The sequence below is a fragment of the Stegostoma tigrinum genome, chromosome 4, assembly GCF_030684315.1.
Source record: "Stegostoma tigrinum isolate sSteTig4 chromosome 4, sSteTig4.hap1, whole genome shotgun sequence".
NCBI lineage: Eukaryota > Metazoa > Chordata > Chondrichthyes > Orectolobiformes > Stegostomatidae > Stegostoma > Stegostoma tigrinum.
The window spans coordinates 122,984,735-122,998,929 of NC_081357.1; the positions used below are offsets into that span (position 1 = coordinate 122,984,735).

The 14,195-nt window shown below is 42.0% G+C and overlaps 1 protein-coding gene across 4 annotated transcripts in view; it reads right to left on the minus strand.

The window, feature by feature from the left end:
• The window catches only part of LOC125452825 (kelch-like protein 29), a 371,153-nt gene that overhangs the window by 237,529 nt on the left and 119,429 nt on the right, over nucleotides 1-14,195 (minus strand). The gene's annotated exons all lie outside the window — the stretch shown is intronic.

Consider the following 14,195-nt stretch of genomic DNA (forward strand, 5'->3'; position numbering starts at 1 on the left):
CCCCTCCACTCACTGCATCCCAAAACCAGTCCAACCTGTCTCTGCCTCCCTAACCTGTTCTTCCTCTCACCCATCCCTTCCTCCCACCCCAAGCCGCACCTCCATTTCCTACCTACCAACCTCATCCCACCTCCTTGACCTGTCCATCTACCCTGAACTGACCTATCCCCTCCCTATCTCCCCACCTATACTCTCCTCTCTACCTATCTTCTTTTCTCTCCATCTTCGGTCCGCCTCCCCCTCTCTCCCTATTTATTCCAGAACCCTCTCCCCATCCCCCTCTCTGATGAAGGGTCTAGGCCCGAAACGTCAGCTTTTGTGCTCCTGAGATGCTGCTGGGCCTGCTGTGTTCATCCAGCTCCACACTTTGTTATCTCGGATTCTCCAGCATCTGCAGTTCCCATTACCGCCGGAGCTCAGTTGTTGTCTTCGCTTTGACCTCTTTCTCTTTCTGCAATTTTATTTTACTTTATCCTTACTTACTTCTGTGGAGAGCTCAGATAGCATCTAAGTGTCCAGCACATCGGAGGGAATGTTTGTGAGTGACAGTGTCAGAGGGGGGCGAATTTCCCACTTTATAAGTAAGATTGTGCACCTAGGTACCTTTGTAACTAAGGTGGAGCTGGAGAATGGCAATTTTGTACACTTTTCACTGTACTTCCATATCCATATACTTGAGTGCATGTGACAATAAAACCTAATTCTAAAGAAATTCTAAAGGACATCACTCCACACTGGTGCTATTGGTTTGTATCTACTCACAGAAAAGACAAGCATATGGATGTACATGGAATAGTGTCGGTTAGATGGGCTTGAGATCGGTAAGACAGGTCAGCACAACATTGAGGGCCGAAGGGCCTGTACAGTGCTGTAATGTTCTATGTTCTATGTTCTAACTCTGCAAGGAAATGATCACCACCAAATTCAGACCAAATTCGAGAATGACCGTCACATGCTGGGCCTGAATGTTCATCAGAAACATGAAATTTGAAGACCAAACGCAGGGTTAGAACATACAACAGTTTAGCATAGTACAGGCCCTTCAGCACATGATGTTGTGCCGACCTATTATCCTACTAAGATCAATCTGCGCTGCCTACCCTACAGTTTACTCTCCTCCATGTGCCTATTCAAGGGTCGCTGAAAAGTCTCTAAAGTATATGACTCCACTACCGCTGCCGGCAATGCATTCCACATGCCCCCCACTAGAACCTATCTCCTACATCTCCCCTATACCTTCCTCCAATCACCTTAAAATTATGCCCCCACGTAATAGTCATTTCCACTCTGGGAAAAAAAGTCTCTGACTATCCATTCTATCTGCGCCTAGGATTGTCTTTGGTTATTTTCCTGTCTCTGTCACTTTGATCACTGGCCTGCAGGTGTACTTTGCGGCTGACAGCTTGGAGGGAAACTCACGTATATCCTGTCCCCCAATGTTCGTAACATCATGCAATCATTGATCACAGTCAGACTGAGGTCAAGTGGTTCCATTAGTGAGCGGAAAGAGGAAGTGCTTGGGGGAAATCACTGAACTGAGAGAACAGTGGAGTTGTGACAATGAAGGCCTGTATGGTAAATGGCCAGCTTCATTTCATGAGCTCTGGGGCTTAGGAATTCCTCATGGTTGCAGCTTGAGTTCAAGAAGCTCATTTTTTTTGGCTGGCGTTTAAATCATTCCGTTCAGTCGTATGTTTGATCCACTCAAATGAGCAGTTATCACTGCTGCCTCACAGTGTCAGGGACCCCCGTTTGATTCCAGCCTTGGGTGACTGTCCATGTGAAGTTTGAACATTGTCCACATGCCTGTGTGGGTTTCCTCCGGGTGCTCCAGTTTCTTCCAACAGTCCAAAGATGTGCAGGTTAAGGTGGATCGGCCGTGGGAATTGCAGGGATACATGGGTAGGGTGGGGTGGTGGGACGCTCTCCAGAAGGACAGTGCAGACTCAATCAGCCAAATGGCTTCCATCTGCACTACAGTGATTCCATGAAATATCTAGTTGGACCATGTAATGATGAATTACTAGGAGCAATCCCAATCTATTTTCAGAACTGCACAGTTATGATCAGGGGCCTGGTGCACAGTTAAGAGTGGGAATCACATGGATCATAAAAGCCATGTGGAGCATCCACTTTGAGGAAGCATTAAAGGTGGAAGAAGCAGATGAGGCACATATAGGCTGTCAATGAATCAGGAAAATGTTGAAGAAATTGTAGGAAACTGTGCAGCACCACTCAATGGCAAGAGCCTGCAGTTACAACCAGATGTCATGGGCCAGATTTTTGACAGGGTTCAGAAGGGCCACAGGGTTTGTTTTTAGGAACAAATCCCAGAGTTAAGTTCAAAACAAAGAAATTCTACTTTTATATCCCCTTTCCTGGACTCAGGATATCACCAAGTTCTTTATAAACAAAAGAAGTGCCTTTTAATTTACAGATGAGCTGCTAGAATATGGAATAACAGGATGCTTTAGAGAATAAGCAACAAAATGGGATACTTTCCTTTTGAGCACTTCATGGATAGAAATATTAGAATGGTGGTTTTGGAAGACAGAGCGAGGAGAAGTTATGACGATCCATGCTGACATCAAATGCAGACTGAGATCTGGCTTGATAGTTCACTTTTAAGTATTTAACAAGGTAGACTTTCATTGTCCTACAAGCATGCAATGATGCTGAAGCAGATGTTGCTTGAGGAACTCAGCAGGTCTGGCAGCTTCAATGGAAAGAAAGTAGAATCAATGTTTTAGGGCAGTGACACTTCTTTAGGTCAGTCTGAAGAAGCGTCACTGGACCTGAAATATTGAATCTGCTTTCTCTCCACAGATACTGCCAGGGCTGGTGAGTTTCTCCAGCAATTTCCGTTTTTGTTTCAGATTTCCAGCATCTGCAGTTCTTTTTAAAAATGCAATGATACAGATCTGGTTTTAACAATGATACAGAAGTTTATTATGCAAAAGAAGAGAAATGACAATAAATCAAACAATTTACACATTATGTAATTTGAAAGATTTCAAACACAGCTACAGTGCAATCTTATTTATTTCACGACCATCACTTTACAATAGTCAAATGGTTAAAAGAATTATTTCTTTATTACCCCTCAAGTGCTTCTTTCAATTCACAGTCTTGAGAATTTCATAGTTTCTTGATTATTTGTGCAACTAAGTTTCAGTTTTGAATGACCTTGAGTGATCTAACCAAACACTTCTGGTCTGGAACTTTCAAATTAAAATCCAGATACTGGGATCACCAATTTCCTAACTGTTTTGAACTATTTTTATTTGGAGGAACTGTGTTTTAGAAATCAATTCCTGATTCTTGTAAGTGAAAGTAAGTTAATGCTCTTTAATGTTTACTCTACCTCCATGCAAATCACACCCGTACAAATGAAATGTCATCATTATTGACTTGTCATATAGGCTTAAATAAAACATAGTCCCAGAAATACTGACAAGTTAACCATTAAACTTTCTAGTGCACACAAACTAAATCCCACATGCCATTAGTTCAATGTACAACCTCTAAATAAATGATATTGATATAAATTACTTGTTATGCATCACAAAATAAGTGACAGGACATGGTAGGATATTGACAGAGGATAAAGGGGATAAGAGGATGAGTGAGCTTAATTAGGGAGCACCTTCTTGTATCAAGCAATGGGAACAGGGACACCCCCACTCAACACCTGTCAATATCAAAAGCTGTTGACTTAGAAGCAGTTAGCCGATTTTCAGAAATTTACTTCCACAAAGAACTCCTAGCTTGTTTCACAGTGATGGAAAACATGCTCAAATCTTGAGCATCAATTTTAATGAGTCAGGCTAGATTAAACATCAACTCAACCTTCCAACTAAATGCCGTCACCTGTGAATATTGATCACTTGAGAATGGACAATAATAAAGGGAATGAAAGAAGAAAAGTAGAGTATCATTTAAGCCTGGCCAAGGCAGTCACCTTAGCTCTCAGATTTACTGCATGACGGTTTTCAAGAAAGATAACAAAAGAATTAAAATCTTATCCCATAAATCTTCATTATCAAACTTCCCCATCTACACTAGCAGTCCAGTGTTGGATACAGTGCCAACACTGTGCTGATGGAATAATGTGAAATGCAATCAAGTTGGGAAGTGAACTTCCAAAGCTCCAATTCAAGACCAGAAAATGTTTGTAGCAAATCATTACCTCCTGATGCATTTTATAATTTTATAGGTGTAGACTAGGCTACCAGGGGAGGCAATAGCCTCGTGATATTATCACTGGGCTGTTAAACCAGAGACCCAGGCAGTGTTCTGGGGACCTGGTTCAAATCCTACTATTGCAGATGGTGGAATTTGAATTCAATAAATATCTGGATTAAACAGCCTCATGAAGTGCATGGATCCTTTGCTGATTATCAGGAAAACACATCTGGTTCACTAATGTCCTTCAGGGAAGGAAACTGCTACAGTTATCTAGTCTGGCCTGCATGTGACTCCAGACCCACAGCAATGTGGTTGACTCCTAAGTGCCCTCTGGGCAATTAGAATTGGGCACTAAATGCTGGCCTAGCCAACAATGCCCTCATACTGTGAATGAATTTTTAAAAAAAATTATGTCGCCATTATTGTGCATCCAGAAACTATACAATAGCAAGGGTGCTGGAAGGAACTTATTAGAAACCAGTTTAAAAAAACACACATGCTGTTTACAGAAATAAGGCATGATTTCTTCCATCATGAAGATCCCTTTGTCATTTCTTTGAAGAAGGTTGTGTTGGCTGTCCCTCAGAATCATATATTGACTTTATGTTTTAATAATTCACAACAGCTGCTAACAATTCAAAACATCCTTAGAGGAAGCATGCTCCTAGAACAATTTTTAATATTTTTGTACTAAATCAAATGTGTTATTTTTGATTACAGTTTCAAAGAATCTTCAGATACTTTTTCCAACTAGTAGACTCTAGGAGACAAATGGTTATTTTTCATGCTCTTTTCAAAAGTTTCTATTCTGGTGGATAAAAAGGCTCAGAAATTTGGGCATTTCTGGGTAAATTATGGCTGAAGGGAATAATACTTGCAAGAAAATGGTGAGAACCAAAATATCTCTGATGTTGAGAGTTGTTGATGAGAGATGTTGATGATAAGACTTACATCTCGTTTACATCAAGGTAGCTTGAATGTGAAGTGAAAATGAAAATTGGGGAAGTACTACTATGGCAGAAACCTCCTCATGAAAGGAATGAAGGGCTGGCCAGGGTGAGGAAGTATTGGCAGTAATTGGAAGGGGGAAATGAGTGACAGTACTTCATAACATCTGCAGGCAACAACTACTCATTGTTGGAGCAAATTAGCGCAGATGCCGAAAATAACAAATGCTAGAGATCACAGTGCGTCAGGCAGCATCTATGGAGAGACAGCAAGATGACATTTCTAGATGACTCTTCATCACAGTCGAGGTGAAGTGTGGAGGGGGCAGCATTTATGGTACAGTTGGAGGGTGGTGTTGGAGTGTTGGGGCAGAAAGGATGTTAATAGTTCAGACTAAATAATCGGAATATGAGAATGGCAAAATGATGGTGTGTCTAACTGCCAGATGGGAAACAACAGGCAGTCCCACTGGGGTAGGGGGACGGGAGAGATGGTGACGCAGAATGTAACATGCAAAGCGAAAACAAAGGGAAGGAATGGGTTTATAATGTGAAGGTGGTGGACCCAATATTGAGCCCAGAGGGTTGTAATCAGCCTGGTTTGAGGGTGACAAAAACAGAAGTTGCTGGAGAAGCTCAACAGGTCTGGCAGCATCTGTGAAGGAAAAACAAGAGTTAACATTTCGGGTCCGGTGACTCTTCCTCAGAGGAAGCATTAACTCTGTTTTCTCCACAGATGCTGCCAGACCTGCTGAGCTTTTCCAGCAACTTTGTTTTTCTTCCTGATTTATGGCATCCGCAGTTCTTTCGGTTTTTATCTGGTTTGAAGGTGAGATGTTCTTCCTCCAATTTGCTCTGTGATTCACTGGAGCTTTGCGGCATGTTGAGGATAGACACGCGGGCATGTGAGCAGGACGCTGCGTTACAGTGACCAGCTATGAGAAGGTCAGGGTCATGTTTCAGGTGTAGAAATCAGGAATGGCAAAGTAAATCAGAGCACAGTAGATGCTGGAGGTCTGAACCAAAATCTTTTCTGAAGAAAGGGAATTGGGCTTAAACTTTGAACTATTTCCTTGGATAAGCATATGGATAATGATGGGGTAGTGTAGGCGGAGGGGCTTAGATTAATTCACAGGTCGGCGCAACATCGAGGGCTGAAGGGCCTGTTCTGCGCTGTATTGTTCTATGTTCTATGTTCGCGAACTGACCGGAGGTGTTCTGCAAAGCTATCACCCAGTCTGAATTTGGTCTCTCCAGTGCAGAGGAGGCCACTTTGGGTGCAGCGAAGACAATACACAAGATTGGAGGAGGTACAGGTGAGATGCTGCTTCACCTGGAAAGACTATTTAGGCCTTTGGATGGTAAGCAGGGAGGAGGTGAACAGGCAGATGTTGTATCTACTGAGGTTGCCTGGGAAGATGCAGCGGGATGAGGCGTGGTTTTGGTAGTCGAGGAATGGACTAGAATGCCCCAGAGGGAACGATCCCTGTGAAATGTAGACACAGGGAGTGAGAGAAATGTGTGTTTGGGGGTGGCATTTTTCTGGAGTTGCCTGAGATGGTGGAAAATGGTCTTTTGAATGTGGAGACTGGTGGGGTGAAAAGTGAGCATAAAGCGTGCCAGATCACACTGTTGTGAGGGATGGGAAGGAGCAAGGGCAGGAGCATGGGTGATAGGTCGGATGTAATTGAGGGTCCTGTCAATCACAATGGGAGGGAAGCCGTGGTTATGGAAGAAGGAAGCCATATGTCCGTAGCACTATTTTGGAAGGTGGCATATCCAAACAGATACAACGTAGGCAAAGGATCTGGGCAAAATGAGATGGGGTTGTTGCAGGATGTGGACTGTGTGAAGAGCTGTAGTGAGGGTATTGCTCTTATGCCTACGTGTCTGTCCTCAACATGCTGCAGTGTTCCAGCAAATCACAGAGCAAACTGGAGGAGCAACATCTCACCTTTAAACCAGGCAGTTTACAACCTGCTGGGCTCAGTATTGAGTTCAACACCTTCAAATTGTGAACCCATTCCTTCCCTTTGTTTTAGCTTTGCTTGTTACATTCTCTGTCACCATGTCCTCTCTCCCCCTCCCCCATCCCAGCGGGACTGTCTGTTCTTCCCAGACTGGCAGCTAGACACACCGTCGTTCTGCCATTCTGATCACTTCACCTGAACTATCAACATCCTTTCTCCCCCAGCACTCCAACTCCCCCACTATTGCAGAAATACTATCCGATCCACACTTCACTTCAGCTGCGATGAAGAGTCATCTGGACTCGAAACACTAGCTCTCTCTCTCTCCACGGATCCTGCCCGATCTACGGTGACCTCTAACAATTCTTGTTTTCAGATACTCAGTGTCCTCGATTATCAAGGAGCATTCAGAGTTCCACAGGAGTGCCTGCTGTAACTGCAAATTGCTGAACAGTACCATCTTGAGATTTAGGAATCAGGGTTACCATGGCAACAAAATGTAAGTGTTCAGCCCCTCATCTTGCAGCAGCAAAAGGAAGTTTCCTCACTATTTTCGGCAATATCTGCTTCACATAGATTATTGTATGTTTCCTTTCCAGTGGGCTGCAGCTTTTGAACATTATTGCCATATCCAAAATGCAATGCAAAGTTGAGTAAGTTAGCAATGAGTATAATACAAGTGACAAAATGAAAAAAAAGGCTAAGGAAAGAAATGTTGTGGTTCTGCTCTGGTAAAATTAAGGAATAGGCATGAATACAATAGCTGCGGAGAGAGCTTTCAGCTTTATTATGAAGATCTTGAGTGCAGGATTAGTTGTCCAGCTGTTACTGTCAGAGAGTTAAGAATACCTTGATCCCCAGAATGCTCATCAGCATAACCATAAATGTGGTCAATATGTCACACTGTCTAAAAATCACAGTGTACTGCTGACACTGGAAATGTGGAAAGAACAGACAGAAAATGCTTGAAATACTCAGTGGACCAGGCTCCTTTTGTAAAGTCAGAAAAATTGTTTCTCTTTTTCAGGTCGATGACCCTTTGTCAGAACTGGGAAAAGTGCAACATGATTTGAGCAAAAGAAGGATAAGAAGAATAATGCAAGACCTGAGATAAAGTGAAAGACAATGGAATGATTAAATGTCAAAAGACTTAGTCACACAGGACTAAAGAGAGTGGTGAAGGGGCAAGAAACAAAGAAAAATAGTGTCTAGTACAAGTGTGCTATCATCTGAGAGCAAAAAGGGGAAGAAAAAAGAAACAAAACCAAACAAAAGGGGGTAGAAATAGCCTGAAATTGTTAAACTCAAAGTCTGGTCAAAAGGATATTAAAGTGTTGCTCATAGAAATTACATTGAGTTTCATTTGAAAATTACAGGAAGCAGAGGTCAGAGTGGGTAGCTTGAAAGCAAAGCAGGGAATTAAAATGACAGGCAATTAGAGGTCTAGGTTTATGCTTGTGGACTATATCAAAGTGTCCCATAAAGTGATCACTGATGGCACTTTGATCTCCCTCGGGTACAGCAAATTGCACAGTGAACAAATTGAATTTTGTAAAATGAAACAGGTACACAGAAAGCATTAAAACCCGAAAGAACAGCTGGCAATGTAAATCAGGAACAAAAACAAAGTTGCTGGAAAAGCTCAGCAGGTCGGGCACCATTCATGAAGAAAAAAATCAGAGTTAATGTTTCAGGTCCAGTGGCCTCTCCTCAGAGCAGGAAGGGTCACTGAACTTGAAACATTATCTCTGATATTTTCTTCACCGATGCTGCAAGACCTGCTAAGCCTTTCCAGCAAATTTGTTTTTGTTCCTGTTCTGTTCTGTCCTGTTCAATTCAATTTCCTCCGACAGTCCAAAGATATGCAGTTTAGGTGGACTGGCCATGCTAAATTGCCCTGGACTGTCTAGGGTTGCGCGGGCTAGGTGAGTTAGCCATGGGAATTGTGGGGTTATGGGGATAGAGTGGCTACCGGCTCTGTGTGGGATGCTCTTGGAGTGTTGGTGCAGAATCAATGGGCTGAATGGCCTCTCTCTACACTGTAGGGACTATGTGATTCAAAGTATATCCAAGGGAGCTGTCACAGTCAGTGGGCTCACAGCAAGTATTATTTAGAAGAAAAGTTGAAGTAGCTTTTTTTGTAGTTCAGAGTGACAGCAGGAAACCCCCCCTGCTACACTCCTTGTTTACAGGGTGAAAGGGAGAAGGGCCCCTAGGTAGGATTGGAATAAAGAATATCTCACATCTCCCACAAAGTGGCAGACAATGCTAGGGCTCATGTGGTTACTCATAGCAACACCTTTCATTTGGGCAAAGCAATTTGATTTAAAGGAGAAGTTGTTTAAAGTGGAAACATATTCAGCCAGCTGTAGGAGAGGGAAAGTGATGAGACGTCCATTTAATGGGACCAGGAGACAATCCTGATGGAGTTAGAGATGTAGAGGGATTGGATATCCATGGTGAAGAGCAGACTGTTAGTGTACGGAAGTTGGAAACTGTCAACATTAAGGAGGGTATCACAAGGCTCACGGATGTGGTAAGAGAGTTTGGATATGTGAAAAGACAATTGTGAAAGCAAGAAATCAATTCAGTGTTGCAGGAATAGTCAAAGTAACAGTTTTACCAAGGTACTCCGAATAGTGGTACTTGAAAAAGAGGCAGAAGGGTTTAATACTGGGGGACTGTAAAGACCATATCTTTTTATTAACTTTAGTTTTGATTGTGGGCTGAATTGGAGAAAGGACTGTTTTACAACAGAGGACTGATGAAGGAGTTGGTGAAATTTTAAGAAGCATATTACTGAAACCCACTGTGTGTGCTGCTTTGTTGAAGTTAATAGGAAGCTGTTTGCAGATGGGCTGGCTGCAGGGACCTGTGTACAAATTGAGATTTCACCAGGAACAGATTTCTGATTGCTTTATGGCGTTGATGCCAAAGGCTATCAGCTTGACAGCAGCTATTTGCTTGGCTCCTGGGTAACTGAGCAGCTTGTGGATGTGAACAATACCAGCAGAAGCCTTCAAACTGCTGAAAGGACAGGCAGTGGGTCTCTCTCACTCTAAGAAAATACCTCACACCTGAAGAAAGCAAATACATTTTCTCCCAGTTGCTGGAAGATATTGTTTAACCAATAAGTCAAAGGTTTTGTAATACACGAGTCAGTCACTCTGTATCCTGTGCGAGGAAGTGAGACAACCTGAAGGAAGCAACTGATGAGCTGAAGGGCTTGAGAACCAAAGGGAATACATTACTTCTGGCCGGGGACTGGTACTATTGAACTGTTTTCTTTTTGTACATGATTTGTGTGCATTTGTGAGCGAGAGAGTGTGTGTGTGTGTGTGTGTGTGTGTGTGTGTGTGTGTGTATGTGTGTGTATGTGTGTGTGTGTGTGGAGAGAGAGAGTGTTTTTGTGTGTTTGTGTGTCTGTGAGTGTGTGGTTCTGTGCGTACACGTGTCTGTGTGCAGGTGTGTATATCTGCAGCATGTGCAGTGTCTGAGTGTTTGTATGGGGGCAAAGGAAGAGGAACTCAGTTGTGACAAACTTGAAAGTCAGTGAGATCATGGCCAGGGGGTACACATGGGTGGAGCTGAGAGTTTTGCTAAGGACTGATCATTCAGATTGAGAAAGGGGAAGATTGGAGGGTGTCACAAAGACACAGCAAGAGATGAAATTATGACAAAGGATGGGGTTGGAGAGAAGTGGAGTGGAAAACAATCTGTTATTTGCCCGTCCCAGTTAGGTTGTTGAACTTTTTGTGCCACCGAGTCTACACTCCTGTCAATGAAAGTGTCGACACTATTTGCCAGCATCACGTCCTTCTACAGCTGATGAGGTGTGGCATTTTCAATAGGTTTCCTGTTGCAAACACCTAACAGTGACTTTTCTCATGTCGGCTTTCCTGGTCAGGCTTAGCCTTCTTTAATTCTATATCCGACCCTGGTCAATCGTTTGACTGCCTTAAAGAAACTCTTGTAAAGTGATACAAAAAAACTCCAGATATCCAGTCTAAGTGAGCTGACTGCTGTCAGCAAGCCAAACACTCTTCTTTAGTTAGCTGCTGCTCTTTTAACTGCTGCTACAATTTTAATCTCCGATCGTATAAGGTGTTGACCTTCCTGCAACAAGGGCAACTTCTGCTTCCAATGCTGCAATGTTTTCCTTAATCAGAACTGCCACAACACCTCCCTTTTTCCCTTTCCCCAAGTTTTCTGAACAGCTCTTCATATCCTTGAACATTGAGTACCCTGTTCTCATCCTCCTTCAATCACATTTGCATTATTGTGGCTAGATCCCATTCCTACACAGCTATTCAGTAATGTACCGAAAGGGAATAAAAAAAGTATTAATGAATACCATCAGCTTGTGAAGAGTGGTTTTGTGTTCTGATTTGTATTCTTTTAACAACAGTAGTACCATAAATCAAGATTATTTTGACACTTACTTACACTTACACTTAGGTAAATAATACCAAGAGAGACAGCACAAAACCTCAGTCATAACCATCTTGACTTTCAGGGACCTACATTTTAGGCAATCTATGCACGTGCACAGATTACTGAAGACTTTGAAGAAGCTTCTCTTCAACAGCAGGTAAGGAAACACAGTAAGGAAGACAAGGACATTGTCCCAAATAAGAAGGATGAAGTAGGAACAAAACCTTCGGAGTTGCTCGTCATACTGATAATGCTTTTAAGGTTGAAATGAAGACAGAAGAGATAATAAAAAGCATTGTGAAAAACATAATGCAAAAGAGCAGACTTTGAAGGCATAGTATTCTTCAGGCAACTTTTGTTATAAAATGGAGTTGAGCTCACAACAGGAGAGTAAAATGAGAAACGATTTACAAAAATAATTTAACATATGAAGGGGAAAGATCTGCTTCATGTAAAGTTTTGGAGAGTATGGCAATAGGAGAGATTAATTGACAGGAACAAACAGAGGTGCATCAACAAATTAGTAACAGGCTCAAACAGGATGGAGAAGCGGGTAATTATGAAAATACAGAGTACTAACACAATCTTGGAGCAAGAGAAGGCTACAGAGGGACACAGAACAGTTTACTGGACAATAAATCAATGACTACAGGAAACCACTATTGGATGATAAAAACAAAGCAAAATTGTTAAATCGAGATTAGCAATTAAGTTAAAGCAATTGGGACTGGGGAGGTGTATTGACATTGATAAAAGTTGATTGGCAAAGAGGAAAACAAACAGTGGGAATAAATGGGTCATTTTCTAAGTGGCAGGTAGTGACTTGTGGAATACCACAAGGATCAGTGCTTCAACCCCACCTATTCACAATATATATTAATGATTTGTGTGAAAGTATGAAATGGGATATCTCCAGGTTTGATGGGTTTGGAGGGATATGGGCCAGGAGCAGGAAAGTGGGACGAGTTTAGTCTAGGATGATGTTCAACATGGGGTCTATGACTATGACTATTTGTTGGTGAGGTAAGCTGAGGGATTGAATGTGCTGCTAACCTTTGTAGCATGTTGAATTTGGTAAACATACCGATGGATTGGAAAGCAGTCAATGTGACATTATGAAATCCTAATTGTAATTGCAAGCAACATCTTTGGGATTGTGAATGAAGGATAGCAAACAGAGCATTTGGAATGGTTGGGGCTGAATAGAGAAGACTTCCATCATTAGGATGTTCCATTGGACTGACTTCCTGGATGTGTTTTGTTAAAGATATGATGGATATAAGATAGCAGTGAAAATTATTGATGTGAATTTCAAGAAGGCATTTGCTACTGCTCCACACATCACATTTCAGGCTGAAATAGTGCATGGCTGGATGATAGATGAGATAGTGATGCTGCATACAGTGGTATGAGCAGAAATACATTGCGGTCACTTTTGTGGCTACTATTGCTTTGTGTTTTGCAATTTGTAATTCGTTTGTAATTTACAAATATTGTCAAATTGCATTTAGTGATGAAGTATGCAAATAAATGTGTGATTAAAGAGATCATGACAGTCTTGATCATTTCATGCAGAAATAGGAATTAGAGCTCAACTATCCCTAAATGTAGAACCATTGGAGTGAATGAATTACATACTAAATAGTAACACGATTGATGCAACTGTGCCAGAAGAAGATAGCCAGGGGTGGAGTTGGTGACAAAAAGGCAACGAAACGATCAGTTGTGCTCTAAGGCAGTCAGGAAGGCAAATAATATCCATAAAAATAGAAATGGCTGGAAAACTCAATGGGTCTGGCAGCATTTGTGGAGAGAAAGGACAATTAACATTTTGGGTCTGGTGACCCTTCTTCAGAATATTCTGCTTTCTCTCCACAGATGCTGCCTGACCCATTGAGTTTTTCCAGCAGTTTCTACTTTTGTTTTTGATTTCCAGCAGTCCTTTGGGTTTTTTTTGGTGTTTAGGCAAATAACATGCTTGGATTCATTGAAGGGGTAAGATTTACACCTTAAGGTAAGGTAAGGTAGAAATGAAAGGATGTGAGATCCCGGAGAGCTGGGTCTCTTACCAGAGAGAGGATGCAGGGATTTATTCAAGGAATTTCCTTATTTAGGTTCTGGGGATCATTCTGTATTTCGTGGGGCTGAGTTATGAGGAAATATGATCCATCTGGGGCTTTTCCTTCAGGATGTTTGTTTCAGACTATCTGAGAGAAGTAGGAATGCAGGCACAAATACTGCTGTATCATGAAAGTTGGTCTCCCGGCTAAGCTCAGACTATTTCATAACAAAAAGCCAGAAATTTAGGAATAGTTGAGAATCCGGTGCAGCATCTGCCTGAATTCTAGAAGATGTTAAAAGTGAGGGCATTTTTTGTTTTTTTTCAAGAATGCTGGCATTCTGGAATTGCTAAAAGAAAAATGTTGGAATCACATTATTAACCCTAACGTGAATCGACTTGTCAATGTTAATTTGCGATAGCAGTAAATTTGCAAACTTGAAACGAAGGCCAAGGACAAGTTGCCTCGAAAACAGCATGTTGATTATGTTAGCTGAGAGTAGCTGGATTGAAAGGTCAGCCAGCAAAATGAACAAAATGGTTTCTGTAAAATTTATCACCTGTTCTGTTTACTGTGCAGATATTTCGGAAACTGTG